A 13,260-nucleotide genomic window follows, 5' to 3' on the forward strand; every position below is an offset into this window, starting at 1 on the left:
GACTGTAAAAAATGTCACTCTCCTTGGGTGGCCAACCTCCAGGTGGGGTCTGGAGATCTCCCACAATTACAACTCATCTCCAAACTACAGAGATCAGTTCCTTTAGAGAAAAAGGCAGCTTTGGAGAATGGACTGTGTGACGGCTGTAGCTCCCCCCCTCCATTAAGTGTTCCTCAACTTATCCTGCATGTTTATGATGTGATGTTAACACACCCCTCTACGTAGCTGATATTATGACTCCGCAGTGGTGGGAAACATCCACTAGAATTGCATTGTAACAAGTGAGAAGTTTAACTAGGCCTTGCAGACGCTACTTTCCAGCGGCCACCTGATATTCTCTGCAACATACTTCTACCCCCATCTCAAGGGTTCAGAGAAAAAGGCCAAAAAGCATTTCCTTCAGAAGTTGTTTTCTGTGAGGAAAGGCAGAGATATCCGAAGCTCCCCTCCTCACATGCCGCATTTCAGTTCTGAAGAAACTTCTCCCAACAGCCCCCATCTTCCCTCCCCGCTCCCAGAGGACTCTGCAGGAGCAATGAATTAAAGTCAATGGGTGCAGAAGATTTGTCAATTTTCCATTTGATATCTCTTGCAATCACACTCCACAATTTCATTGTATCTTCAATGATCTACTCAGATTGTATCTCCTTTCCTCAGCAGTCATTAATTTTGATAAAAGGGAAATATAGCAGCTAAAGAGGCGCCTTGCTCAGGGGGGAACTTTGAAGGTCACGCCTGAGAAGTATTTGTTATTAAACTGAAGTTGAGTGAGTCTCTTTTCTCCCCCAAGCATGTGCATGTTGACGCATCACAAGCACAGAGACACTTTATGGAGTGCCAAGACTTCCCCCAAGCAGAATCATAAGCTGTAAATTTCAAGTTCTCTGTTTCCCTCCAATATGTACAGCCCCAGTTCCAGCATGCACCGTCAGCCCTTTGCACACACTCATTCTTTCCTTCAGCAAAAAAGGAGACCCAAGGCCACCATCTACAGCATCAGTGCGGCATCCCAAAGCCAAAAGAAGGCACCTCTGTTCATATATTAAAGCCAGAGGTGGGATCCAGCAGGTTCTCACAGGTTCCTGAGAGTAGGTTACTAATTATTTGTGTGTGCTGAGAAAGGGTTACTAATAGGTGATTTTGCCACGTGATTTTTGCCTTAGTTATGCCCTCCTCTCAGCAGTAGCGCGCAGAACTTGAAGCAATCTAGCAGGAGGTGCACTGGCGTGTGTGGCAGCCTGAGCCTGCATGCATTCATTTCCCGCCCAAGGACAGGTGCAGCGGCTGCTTCCTTGCCATAGCCCCGCCCAGGAATGCCTCGCCCCCGTCGTGCCCCCGCCCAGCCCCATTGGTTTGAATCGCACCACCATGGGAACCTGTTACTAAAATGTTTGGATCCCACCACAGATTAAAGCCCTTTTGCAGCATTCTGGAAAAGACAGACACTGGTGTATCTAGGGTGGGACAAAGTCAGGCTCATGCACCAGAAACTGCTTGGGGGGGGGCAACCCACCTTAGAAGCCCTGCCCTTCCCACCGTTAAGCTGCACCTCCACATGGAGTATGGGGACAGGGTGCGCAGTTCAAAACTGGGCTCAAGTCTAGCATTCAACTGCATGTTCCACCCCAAAATTTCATCTGGAGTTTGAGGGTTGAGGGCGGGAATACAATTCAGGGCTGGGCTTGGCTTGGCTGGGTCCAGCTTTAAACTGCAGACTTCAGAGGGGGAGCCCCCAGTTCAAAGTTGGGGTTGGCCCAGTCCAGCCTTGAACAGCACCTCCTCATTAGTACTGCCTGCTCAGAATGGCAGCGGGTCTTCAGGATTTTCAGAGCAGGTCTTCCATGTCACCTCTTACCTGATCATTTTTAATGAGAGATTCTGGGGACTGAACCTGGGACCTTCTTCATGCCAGGCAGGTGATCTACCATTGAGCCACAATGTCTTAGGAACCCCAGCTATTACGGTTTCAGATGTACCTTACAACTGCAAAGACCTGCTAAAGAAAAATCTCAAAATCCACATGCATGAATGGATCTTGTTTTTGGAGGCTGGGAATAAGGACTCAAGTCTGTGAAAAGGCTTGCCCCCTCATCATTAACAACAAACTGGCAGTGGCGTAGCAGAGGAGGAGACATGGCCGGGCTGTGGCAGGGGCATTCCGGGGGAGGGGTCGGTGGTGCTGCAGCAGGGGCGCAGGGTGCGCGTGTGTCCCAGGCGCAGTTTCCCCTCGCTCCACCCCTGCAAACTGGGAATAATTTATACAAAATTTTAAAATGCAGAGTAATGCAAAATAAGTGATATTATGGAAATATGTTCCATTTTAATAACTCTTACGGGTTTCCAAACTCATCGTTGTTTGGTGAGGAATCTGGATTGTCTAAATAGAGTCCTGAAGTCACCCAGTCTAGCTTACAGGCTTTCATTTTTGCCTGTCTTTATAGAAAAGATTTTTCTTCTAATTTTTCATCCCAAATGACTATTTTCCTCCTTCAGCGGGCTCTTTTGCACTTTCTCATTAGCCATACTAATTGAAGGTCAAACGTAACTTATCAGATAAAAACCCTTTAAAAACATTTTTAGGGCAGAACAAGGAGAGAACAAAGATACTTTAAAAGGAAAAAAACTGGTCTGAAAGGCATCTCATTTTAAGCAACAGGATATCTTTATTATTTTAAAAAAAGTCATAGCAATTTGTGAAACTTGCTTGCGGCAAGTACTCGCCAGCGATAGCAAGACGCTTCGTAGCGAAATGGAGAAGGCCAATGCTAAAAATACTTTTTAAAATTCATACTGTCATCCTGTGGTGCAAACCTTAGAGCACTCTTTGACAGCTCCAGTCCAGAGACATGGGGAGTCATGGGGCACTACTGACAGGATGGGGAGGGGTTTGCAGCTGCTGGAAGCTAAACACTTCCTTTCCGAGACCGGCATCACCAGCGTATGACAAGCTAAAGATCTGAATGGTTCAGAAAGGAGGGAGGTCTCCACACTTCAGAACAACAATTAGTGCTTCTAATACAGTTGCCAACCTCCAGGTGGCGGTTGGAGATCTCCTGCTATTATAACTGATGTGCAGGCCACAGAGATCAGTTCACCTGGAGAAAATGGTTGCTTTGGAAGGTGGACTCTACAGCATTATGCCCCACTGTTACCCTCCCCTCCCCAAACCCCACTCTCCTCAGGCTCCACCCCTAAAATCTCCAGGTATTTCACAACCCAGAGTTGGCAACTCTAGCGTCCAACTGTCTGGAATTTTGCAGGCCCTACCAAGAAAACTGTTTGCCATTCTATAATCAATATTAGACTGGAAATTCTGTCTGTGGTTCACTTGCTCCTCTTCTTGACCCAGCTTCACTGCAGGTCCACGTTGATTCTAGAGGTTCTAAAAAACCAATTTTGAATAAGGCACATGCAAAGTCCAGCAAAGTGTACAGTAGTTTCTGAACAGAGATGGCTTTTTGATATAGGTGAGACTGGAATGGATTCACCATGGCTTCTATAGCCCAGGCCTGTTTGACTGGGTGTATAACCAGTTGGTGGGATTCAGCTGGCCTGGTCGTCGCCAGTATCATCATCCGGCCCAGCAGCAGGAAGAGCGGTGCCTCTCTGCCACCCACCTCCTGCCTTCTGCCAGCGGGGCCCAGCAGCGGGAGGCAGTTGGTGTGGTGAGGCCTTGGCACAGTAGGAGCGGCGAGGCCTTATCACAGCAGGAGTGTGGTAGAGGCCAACTGGCAGGCAGAGCAGTTTGCAAGGAGTGAAGGCAGCGTGCCAGGTCTCTGGCTGTCTCCCGCATCTCCCTCATGGACAGGCCAGAGGAGGCCGACTCCTGCCACTCGGCTGGGCCCCCTCCTCCACACCCTCAAGTGCTTGTGGTAGTGGGTGGGTGGTCGCCAGAGAGGCTTGGCTGGGTGGCAGGAGTCAGCCTCCTCCAGCCTGTCCATGAGGGAGACGTGGGAGACAGCCAGAGGCCCAGCATGCTGCCTTCCCTCCTCATGCATGGCTCCACCCACCCGCAGGCCTCTGCCGTGTTCCTGTTGCACCTAGCCCACCTTGCCTCAATTTTCTGTCTCCCATGGCTTACGCCCAGGACATGTGACTCCACATGTCGCTGTAGGCACTACACCTCTGCATACTATAGTTGGATGTATTCACATCTCCCACAATCTGGCCTGATATAAAATGACCAACCATTTGCCTATGCGAAAACACATAGATTCATGTCCCTCAGACTGGCCTTCATCGTGCTGCCTGTCTCTTGCCTGATGCAGTAGCGAGAGTTAAGTATAAATATTCAGAACCTCCTACAGTGATATGACAGGACCTCTGACAATCTGACCTTTCTCAGGTGAATATATCTGCAAGCAAAACAGCACACCGTTTATTACATTCCAGCAGCAGGCAAGTTAATGCAATATGACAAAAAATAAACTTCCCACGTCCCTCCCGCACAGCAAGGTCTTGTCTTTCAGAAAGGCTGATGCAGAAATTCGTAGGTTCCTGGAATACAGCTACTTTGGATATTCTGCAGAGGCTGCAAGGAAGGGAGTTAAATGACAAAGTGATCCAGGCACAGGAAGGGCTGGCTTTAGCCAAAGAGGCAAGGGAACTGCCACCTTAACAAGGAACTCCTTGAATGCAATCTATATTTGACAGATCCACTCCTGAGCCATAAGGCTACATGCAAGAGATTCACTATTAACAGTAGAGAAAATAGGAACCCCAAACTCCCGTCTAGTTTGTGTTATAAGGGGCTGTGGCTCAGTGATAGAGGACCCGTTTGGCATGTAGAAGGTCCCAAGTTCTACTCCCAGAATCTCCAGTTAAAAGGATCAGGTAGCCAGTGGTATGAAAGACCCTAAAGAGGAGCTGCCAATTGGGGCAGACGATACTGACCCCGATAGGCCTTATATGGACTCCACAGGAGGCAGGATCACAGGTTCCTGTGACACCTCTGAGGGGGATCTTCCTAAGAATCTTCTCCAGATTGCCTGCAGCAGCCTTCCCTCTCCTGAAGCTGCCAGACAAGCAGCCAGGACATTGAGCCCTCCAAGAATCTGCAAAATGTCAAACGTAAAGGCGCTGGTTGAACCTGGCCCGATTCTCTCCAAAACCTCATCCAAAGTCTACCCAAAACAGGTAACTTGGAATGACCTTTAAATTGGCTCCCTTGCTTTTAGAACTGCCACCTCATCAGCTGAGCCCTGCAATCTCGTGATGAAAGTTTTCTGCAAAGAAATTTAAAATAATGTGAATAATAAAAATTATTTCTTCTGTCAGCTAAAAAGGCAGCCAAAAGAAGTGAGCCTCTGGAGGCAGGAGAATTTTGAGACGCTCCCCCCCCCCCCCCCCCCCCGCTAACCAAGCTCATTCGCAGATCCGAGAAGGACATTTCTCTATTAACAAATGATGTATGTTTTTGGCGCCAGGCTCAGCGGCCGCCATTAAGCAGCCAGCAATCGCCAACAGACGCTCACTGAATAATGTATAAGAGACTCCGATGTTCCCCCTAATCTTACAGTAACACGGTTAGCAAATGTTCTCTCCTCGACATTAGGTTCCATAATCAGAACACGGGCAACAAGGGAGAAGGCATATCAAAACAGTCTCTTCTGTTCCCGCATCTTGATTTATGCGATGCCATATTTATTTACACATCGTTCACATTTTGCAACCTTCCAAAAGTACAGTGAGCAGCTGACATATGGCTCTCGAGCAGGGTCTCCCGTTTGGGCTTCATACAGAGCTACACCTGCTTCTCTCCTCTTCTTTTTGGCAGACCGGCAACACAGGCTTTCTGATCTTTCCCTGCAACACTTTGGCAAGCTGGAGGTACAGAGGGCAACACAGCTGGTCCAGATGTGGCAGAAGGCACGACGACGAAGAACGGGAAGGAAGGAAATCCCGTGAGTCAAGATAACTCATTCCAGCTTGTCGAGCTGTGCCTGCCTGCTCATCGGAGGCAAGGAAGAATCTGACCAGGTCAGCCAGTCAGTGCTGCAAACTTAATGGAAGATGTTTCTTTTCATTCTTTTTAGACCAGGGGTGAGTAGAAGGTCACTGAGGAGTAAGCGGTCACCCTTCAAGCAATCAAAAGTTGCTCTCTGCCCCTTCTCCATTGCTGCTGTCATGACTTTTAAAAAATCTTTTCTGTATAATGCTACCAAAACAGTAACACTTCTCTTTCTCTTGCGTGCAAAGGAGAAGGAAAGACAAATATGCTCTGGACAGGAAACTGACAGCATCAGCACCCTTCAACCTTGCCCACCCACCTTTCTATCTCCTCCATCATACATGCACCGTTGCTCTAGAAGCAGCATGGTGGCAATTCCTATCCCCTGAATCAAAGGTGCTTGTCTTTTCTCAGGAAAACCTAGAGTAAATCGGTTGATTCGGTAAATCAAAATGTCTAAAAAATCTGGCTTTTTTTTGGATCTTACCGAATTTTTTGGATTTTACCGAAACAACAACCCATGATCCAGCTTTATCAGCTTTTGCAGTGGGATGGGGGAGAGAGAGAGAGATCTGAACACTGCGCTGGGCTAAGACCAGCCCAGCACTTAGATCTTCCCACAGTCTCCAAGACCTCCTTGGTGGGGCGGGGAGAGAGATCTGAGGGCTGGTCTGGGCTTAACCCAGGCAGTGCTCAGATCTCCCTGCCTCCTGGACTTGAGAGACATAGGCAGGGAGATGGGGAAGAGAGAGCAGCCCCCCTTCATTGTAAGCCCTTGCTTCTGAAGGGCTTGGACAACAGAGACTTAAAAGAGGAGACCTGATCCTGCATGCAGGGCTCAACAGCCTGGCATGGAAGATCGCCTGTCGCCTTTGTGGTCACTAGAGGCAGGGGGAGAAATGGTCTGATCCTCCATCGGGGATAACCAGCCCCACATGCAGGATTGCAGTTCTGCCTCTGCTGTCCAAGCCCTTTGGGGCTTAGGCAGAAGAGGCAGGGGGACAGTGGGCCTGATCCTGCATGCAGGGCTGAGCAGCTTCACATGAAAACTCCCCCTCCCCCCGCATCGCCGCCTTAAGGCCTTGGACCAGCGAGCAGGGGAGAGTGGGCCAAATCAGCCCCACATGCAGGATCTGAGCCCAGCCAGCATTTCTCAAGCCCTGAAGACCTTGAGAAGCTCCAGATGGGGCAGTTCTCTCCTTGCACTATTTCCCCTCATGGAGGGAAGGAGGAGAACAAAAATTTCAGGTTTTTTTTAACCAGAATATTTTCAGTAAGAGCCAAATAAATCTGACAGACCTGCCTGACCACATCTCTGCTAGCCACCTCCCCTGACTTTGGACTTCCCTGACCATGCCTCTGCCTGTTGCCTGCCCTGAACCTGGACTACTTGACTATGCCATAGCTGATGCCTGCCAGCAACACACTGTACATACACAAAGATACACACACACACACACCAAGCCATACAACCCAAAGCAGATATGCTCGAACACCAGTGGGATTTTCAGAAAAGCATTCGCTGTAGAGACCTAAAATAAGCATCAAATATCATACGGGATGAAAGGCTGTATAACCCCGTCCCCACAACATTGCTGCGATTGCTGATTAATACATTTCCTGTACAGCTCTTACAGAGTTCCTTGCAAGTCACTCTCTCAGGGAAGTTACTCAAGCCAATGGGTAAAGAATCTAGCCTATGGAAAGGGGAACTGTAATAAGTCTGAAAACAATACCATGGAAAAAATGGGGTGCAACGAAGACACAACTTAATTTTTTAACATGAAAACCAGGCACGGAAACCCACAATTTTGAAGGCATGAAGGTCAGGTAGAACTAAAAAATACTGAGCAGAAAGAAAGCACATTTTGCAAGTCCTTCTACCCCCACCCCACCCGCAATCAAGAAACCAGCCCTCTTTTTTCCCTTCAATTTTTCATGCCTTTTGGGTCCCTGGTCAACAAAATGCCCTTGCAACGAGACGCCTACCCCAACGAACACCCAGCTGAGATTAATACAGCAAAGAGCAACAACTCTTATATTTTTAAAAAATGGGGGGTTTATTTCATTTACAGAACATGTCGGGGTTGCCTTGGCAACAGGAAAGAGGTCCCCCCTCCCTGCATAAGCAGCAGCAGATCCAGGAAACAAGAATTGAGAAAGCAGGTGCAAAAAAGAGCAAAATGGAAGGTCAAAGTTATTAACGGTCCTCGAAATGGCAACTCTGGCATACAAAAATTCAATGACTCTTTTGCCAACCGCTCAAAGTCACCCCAGATGTTTACCCGCATGATGTCTGATCTTGCAGACATGCATCTGGAGGCCAATCTGCGGAAAAAGCCATTGAGGTAGCATTCTGGGCAAAAAAACTGCAGCGAAAAGATTAACAGCCCTTGCCCCTCAGCTGTAAAGTGCAGCCTCACTAGGCTCCTTTTCATTTTACAGACTTCATTATACATGTGTGCATGCAGCATGTAACTTGCCCCTTGAACCAGTAACCCTGTGCAGACAATCTCCCCCTGCTTCGACTTAATGCTTGCACAGGAAGAAGGACAATCACGCTGCCCACTCCCTACCTCCATGTAGTTGCCAGGTTGTCCGCAAGGTGACAACGCGTGGACGAGTTGTTTGTACACTTGCTCCCTGCCTGTGATCAGCAGCGTTTAGAAAACAGTGTTGTTGGGAAGTTAAAATGAGAGAATACTTTTGTACGGTAAAATTAACTGAAGTCCAGAATATAAATGGAAAGTAATGAAGAGTCTTACCTTAAATAACATATGAAGTAGTGCTAAGTTTATGTTTTACTAATGTGCAATTTTTTAATGTACAAGAGGATAAAATAATATATATCTTTTCAACAAGTATGTTAGTATGAAGGGATTGACACATTGACAAATTTGTTTTTCCTTCTTTTTCATTATATGTTGAATTGTAATTGGCATTTTAGTTCAATTAGTTATTAATGTAGATCTGTTTATTATTTTTTTCTTTCCTTTCATTTTTCTATATTAAGTTTTAATTTTGTGGAAAATAATAAACTATATTTTTTTAAAAATAAAGAAAATAGTGCTGCTGACCATGGGGAAGTTATGTATGCATGGACACTTCATCTGACAGTAGTGATGTTGTGATTAAGAGCAGGTGGATTCCAATCTGGAGAATCGGGTTTGATCCCCCACACCTCCACCTGAGTGGCGGAGGCTTATCTGGTGAACCAGATGTCTTTCTGCACCCCTACATTCCTGCTGGGTGACCTTGGGCTAGTCACAGTTCTTTGGAACTCTCTCAGCACCACCTACCTCACAAGGTGTCTGTTGCGGGGAGAGAAAGGAAAAGGAGCTAATAAGCCACGAGTCTCCTTACAAGAGAGAAAGGTGGGATATAAATCCAAACTCTTCTTCTTCCTCTAGGCACTGTACACAAGAGCCAATGATCATTACATGCAAGGTGGAGTCAGGGTGTTTGGGTCTACTTTCTCTCTGGCTATTGCACACAGGGGTCCTACTGTATCTTTACTTCCCTGATCATTCCCACTAGCCTCCCTCCCTCTGGAGTTTTCTAGCCAGGAGCCTGGTGGCGTGAGCTTTGATAAATGATGTACAGTCATCCATCTCAGAGACTAGTACTCAGATGATGAATGGAGTACATTTGGAAAGCAGAAAGAGAAGGGGGGGGGGGATATAAAATTGATAGCTTAAGAAAGAAATGAAAATTCTGTTTTGGGGAGCTACTGCAGGAAAAAGAAAGAGTTTAATGAGGAAAAGGTTGCTCTAAAAAATACTAAACAAACCCAAGATTGAATCGCTGATTAGGTCGAAGGCAGTGAGAACCCCTTTAAAATATATATGTGTGCATAAAACAATATATATCTTTTCAACAAAGGTAAAAGAGAGGTAATATCATTGTCTTGCAATCCTAAATCTTTTTATCAGGAACCAAATCACATTGAAGGCAGCAAAACTTACTCCTGACTAAAAAGGAGCTGTAAAAAGTGACAGAGAAAGACTTTTTTTTTAAGCTTAAGGAATCAGAAGGAATATTTAGCATTTGCCGCCATCACGTGAAGTCGGTTTCATAAATCCTGGTTTGGAGGCTGTCATTAAACTACAGCTACCCGGTTCAAGTGTCTCAAGAAACAATCGGCAGCAGAACATCCGTAAATGGAAGAGAAGAAAGAACACCTGTAATACGTTCTCAATCCATCAAGGGATTACATGAATTTAGCCAAGCCTTCTTTATGGGCGAGCTGAGATTTAAACTTCCTCGCTCGTTCTTAGTATTATACGGCAACTTTTTCTCCACAGCAGCTTAGTACAAGGACATGTTTCAGCAAAAGCCACTTCTTTGTTGTGCCTCCATTTTAACTTCTCAGCCCCATCTGATTTTTATTTTATTCCATTTGATTTTCCACTTGTCCTCCGTGCATGGAGTTTATGGAAAAGATGCACATGATTAAAGCTCAATCTACTACTATACTCTGACTCAGAAAAAGATACTAGTACAGCCAGTTGAGGGACAGTGGTCAAGAAAATTGTATGCTTCCGCATTAGAATATAATCCTGAACAAATAAGAGAATTATCATTCATTTTTACATGCTGCCCTTGTCAAAACCATCATTTTGTGCATTATTGAATGTGATATGTTGATACAGGAGAATGTATTTTTTAACTTTCAAATGGATGGGGGGGGCAGGGCTAGGTAGTTCCTAGGACAGGGGTGGGCAATTATTTTTTCCACGGGGCCGCATAAGAAACAGAAAATATTGTGGAGGGCCGGGCCAAAAGGCTGAACTCAATTCTGCATTGTGCAAGTGACTGACAGGTGCACAGATCAACTTGGAATCAGTGGCAACAGTTCTGTATACAACACTATTTGGCACAAAGAATCACAGGCTTAACCTACCTTCATAGTTATCCACTGTGACAATCAAGGAAGTGGGGAAACTTAAGTCCCTTGACCTACTTTTTTCATCGACTGGGGCTTTTGAAAGCCCCGCAGAAGCAGGCAGCCAAGGCAACCGGCTTCTGCGGGGCTTTCAAAGGAGGGGATCGCCCCAGAAGCCACTGAGTGAGGGGGGAAGGGGGAGGGTTAGCGTGAGCAGTGCGGTTCTAAACAGGTCCTCTTAGGCCAGGGCCAAGTCTGTCATAAGGGCCAGTCAGGGTCATCCGGCGGGCCGGATGTGGCCCCTGGGCCGCATAATGCCCAGGTCTGTCCTAGGACCTAGGCAGAACATTCTACAACAAAGAAGGTCCGACATGTTGAGCTCTGTAGCAGAGAAATATACAACTCTACTAACATCTTTTTCTGAGACAAACTATACCTGATTCTTCTAAAAGTGGCAATGAACTTGAGACCTTCTGCATGCAAGGCAGATACTCAGTCACAGCTATTCACTTATTCGGGCATCATCAATGGCTGCACCAAAACTGTTATTCTAACTGGCTGAGGGAACAGGTGAGGATTATCCAGTGGCTAGAACTGACTCACACTTCCCATCGACTCCCAAACACCAGCAGTCCCAGGAACTGCACAGAAGTCCCATCTACGTATTGAGCTAACTTTTGATATACAGTGGGACCTTGTTTTTTGTTGTTGTTGGTTTTCGTCAGTTTCGGTTTTCGTTGATTCTTTCCCCAAAAACATTGTCTCGGTTTTTCAATGTTTGCTTCAAGTTTTGTAGGTTATCGTCAGCGCGCGCATGCTAATTTTGTGGCAACAAACGGCGACCCATGCATTTCCATTGCTTGCCAGTGACTGCCTCTGTTTTCGTTGGTTTCAGATTTCGCTGAGGTTTCCCGGACGGATTATCGACGAAAACTGAGGTTCCACTGTGACTAAGTATCAATAATTGTGTCAGGAAAATGTATCCCTGTGAAAAAGTCAAATTAAGTTCATTCTTGCTTTGGGAGAGTTGACAAGGATTCCTAATGCGTACCCAGAGGATACTACTGTGGTTGCTAATACCTGATTTAACAGAACTATGAAAAGATGGCATTCGGAGGCAGGGTCCCTTGCAAGGTAAGAGTGCATGACATGGGGTCATTAAAAGTCCACAGACTGTCTTTCTGATGCCACCTTTTCCTACAGTCCCCCTTCTTCCATGAACAGGAGATATGGATATCTGTGTCCTTCGAGGAAACACAAAGTTGATATGTTCATACACAGGACCCCCTGAAACAAGCAATAAGAATATTTCTGCTTCCCCACCTGCCAAGTAACCCCCTGTCTCCTACATAACAAAGTTGCATAAACCTGATCATCTTCAGACACAGAGGACATTATTTATTTACCAACCCAACACAACTTTGTGCATCTGTCTCACCACCAGTGCAGATAGTTTTTATTGTCTTTTCTGCTTCCTTAACCCAGATTCTTCCAGCTGAGTTCATCGTGAGAGACAAAGACTGTGGGACTTGTTCTGAAGTCACTTAGGACAGCAAATGCCTTCCTGTACACATGTAACAGGAGAACTTTCAAAGAACCTCAAGGCCAGAGGGGACCATTAGAGGAATCAACATCTGACCCCAGTGTACAAAAAAAAATGACACAGAAGAAATTCAACCAGCTAATTCTTGCATTGCAACTCTGCCCTCGGTTCTCTCTGGTAATTCTGGCCCCATAACACTGGGAAATGTTAATTTCCTCGAGTCTAATGTAAGTGCAAGTCAGGTCAGGGACTCCTGACCCCATGGGTGTTACAAGCATTGTCTAGTTTGATCCTCTGTTCTTCAGTGAAAGACTTCTCATACTAGAGAGAGACTCCCAGCCTCCACTAGCACCTAGTATGGAGCGGCACATATGGATATGTAAAGCTTTATTCTAAGTAAGAACCTTGATGCAACTATTACCCTACAAAAATTTCAGGCAGTATTCTTGGACCAGAGTTTTCATTAAAAATGAAGATGCAAGGAATTGAGCCCAAAACTCTCTGTATACCCAAGATGAGTGTCATCCTGTGCTTTGCTAATCATACGCCAACATGAACTATACATAGATTTTATTATTTTACTGCATTTTTTCATATTTTACAATCACAGTTACTGCATTTTCAGTTGCATGCATATTTTACCATGTTTTCTTGTTTGTTTTTGAATGTTCATTTTAATAAAAGAATTGGGTGGTAGTAATGCAATTTGTCAGGACAGTGTTTTCATATACAGAGGAGAATTGTTGCTTTTTAATTTATTTTATACATTTTTGTTGTTTAAGATGTGTATCTTGAATACATAGTCAATCTGTTTTTTGTTTCTTTAATTGATGAAATGCTTTTGAATGTTTGGTGAGTCAACTAACTGTTCAGCCTATTAAG

General features: G+C 45.7%; 2 protein-coding genes across 4 annotated transcripts in view; one reads left to right on the forward strand and one right to left on the reverse strand.

Annotated features, from left to right (window-relative positions):
- The window catches only part of LOC125434149 (CUB and sushi domain-containing protein 1-like), an 890,459-nt gene that overhangs the window by 176,009 nt on the left and 701,190 nt on the right, over positions 1–13,260 (forward strand). The window lies entirely within an intron of this gene.
- LOC125434151 (CUB and sushi domain-containing protein 2-like) overlaps positions 1–13,260 on the reverse strand; it is a 218,565-nt gene that overhangs the window by 128,844 nt on the left and 76,461 nt on the right.

This window comes from Sphaerodactylus townsendi, linkage group LG06 (genome assembly GCF_021028975.2).
Source record: "Sphaerodactylus townsendi isolate TG3544 linkage group LG06, MPM_Stown_v2.3, whole genome shotgun sequence".
NCBI classification, from domain to species: domain Eukaryota; kingdom Metazoa; phylum Chordata; class Lepidosauria; order Squamata; family Sphaerodactylidae; genus Sphaerodactylus; species Sphaerodactylus townsendi.